The sequence below is a fragment of the Macaca fascicularis genome, chromosome 16 (assembly GCF_037993035.2).
Source record: "Macaca fascicularis isolate 582-1 chromosome 16, T2T-MFA8v1.1".
NCBI lineage: Eukaryota > Metazoa > Chordata > Mammalia > Primates > Cercopithecidae > Macaca > Macaca fascicularis.
In genome coordinates, this window is record NC_088390.1 from 18545710 (window position 1) to 18547971 (window position 2262).

Here is a 2262-nt window from a genome sequence, read left to right on the forward strand (position 1 = left end):
GTGGAAATGGGTCATTTCAGACCATGCAGCAAAGCCACTGCCAGGCAAGTTTTTTTTTTTTTTTTTTTCTTCAGACAGAGTCTCTCTCTGTCCCCCAGGCTGGAATGCAATGCTGCAATCTCTGCTCACTGCAACATCTGCCTCTTGGGTTCTAGCAGTTCTCCTGCCTCAGCCTCCTGAGTGGCTAGGATTACAGGCACCTGTCACCACGTCCCGCTAATTTTTGTATTTTTAGTAGAGACGGGATTTCACCATGTTGGTCAGGCTGGTCTTGAACTCCTGACCTCAGGTGATCCACCCAGCCAGGCGAATTTTAAGGCAAATTTTATCTCTTATTCGGTCAGAGCCAGACGTAACCTTCTTACCACTGAGCAATCCTGCCTTTGCCGGAGATGGAACTTAGGCAACTCTGGATGAAGGTGGGATGAGGAAGCCCGGGGCAGATTCCAGGAGGTCTGGGCCTGACTACAGGAATGGACTTGTGTGCTTTTGAAGGCTGTAGTCACTGGGTGTCACTTCTGGCCCAGCTGCCCCTCAGTGGTAAACAGGAAGGGGGACCAAAAAAAACTGAGATGGCAAAACAAACCCAGGCTCCGGAAGCAACATGAGGTCACGCAGATCGCACTAGGCAGCCTCTTTACATATAAGAGAAAGGCTAGAAAAAGGGATTACTGCAGGAGGCACCTCGGATCTGATGACAGGCAGGACCTTGCATCAAAATGATTTTTCTTTAGAACAAAAGAAAGGGTGAGAAAAGAAAAGATCAAAGAAAGGGGTTCCATGAGCTTCATGAGATAGGACACAGCAGTGTTGTAAGGGAAGCAGGAAGATGGGGGCTGTGGACACAGGGTGGCGGATGGTGCCTCTCATGGCTTCTTTTCTCCCTGTTGGGCTGGTGGGTTGGTAGCTGAGGCCGGAGGTCCCCTCCCCTGGGGAGCAGGCAGATGACTTTGGCAAGGGGCAGTGGGGAAGCTGGGGTTACTCCACCTGGGCATCACAATTGGCTCCCTCAGTCTTCTTCAGTTTCTTCTCCATTAAATCTCCCTCCACCTCCTTCTGATCACTGATCACAAACTCCTTAGCGAAATCCTGTATGATCTCCTTCACTGGGGTCTTGACGTTCTTGCCAATCTACCTGATGAGGGCAAACATGGACCTCCTGCTCATGGCATCCCCTGTGGTGACACACACGAAGGCAAGCAACCAGACCTCGTCTGTACGCTGCAGGATGAAGTGCTGGTATTCTGCTCCTTGCCTGACAGGGACGATGATGGAGCCATCATATTTAAAAGTCACCCAGATGACGGCCAATCTGTCGTCTTGTGCTAGGTTGTAGGCCTCCCGGCAAGCCTCTTTGTCAATCTTGGTGGCCATCACCACGGTGCTGCAGTGGAGACACTGCCAGGGGAGACCAAGCATGCCCCTGGCCACGGCGGGGATGGGAGCGTGGTAGTGGTGATAGTGACCTGGTGTCTGCAAGCTCCAAGCGTGGCTGCAGCTCTGCTAAACTCTTAATTTTCAATTACTCTAATTGCTTGAAACTCAAATAGCCACATGGGGCTAGTGGCCACCATTTGGACAGAGTGACTCCAGCCTTCCATGTGGTGTAATTTTATTTGCTAGCCTTTAGCATCATGTGATGTGATCTTCTTCACTTGTTTTCTGTCTCTGTGACCAGAGCATCAGCTCCTTGAGGTGGGGATTCGTTTGTCTTGTCCACTGCTGTATGCTGGGGCTAGAAGTGGATCTGGCATATAGTAGATGCTCAATACGTAATTGCCGAATGAACGCATGAGTAAATGAATGACTCCTGGGACCATACATTCTGAATTTCTCCAAAAGGAATGCTAGTTCTGCCAGGGATTGCTGCTCTGTGACCTCAAGTCAGGATCTTGCCCTCTCTGGGCTCAGCATCCTGACCAAGGGGCACTGGGGCCCCTCTGGTCCTAAGGCTCTGAAACTTCCTGCTGCTTACTCGGCCCTGTTGGGAGAAAAGCTGAGTGTTGGGAGACGAAGCTGAGGTAGGGTTTGCATGTCTGCTAGACTTGCTGGCTCCTTACTTCTAGCATTCCCATTATCTCAAGCATATTTCAAAGAATATGCTGCACCATCACAGCTGTAGCTCACTCACTTGATACATTGCTTCCTTTAAACCCCCACATCCTCACCACCTGTTTGTTTGAACACCAATAAATAGCCTGGGCTCCCAGAGCTTGAGGCCTTCGCAGCCTCCATGCTAGCGTTGGCCCCATGGTCCCACTT

General features: G+C 50.7%; 1 pseudogene; it reads right to left on the bottom strand.

Moving 5' to 3' along the window:
• Positions 1–978: 978 nt before the first annotated feature.
• On the bottom strand, positions 979–1374 carry LOC123569429 (coactosin-like protein pseudogene; annotated as a pseudogene).
• Positions 1375–2262: the final 888 nt, after the last annotated feature.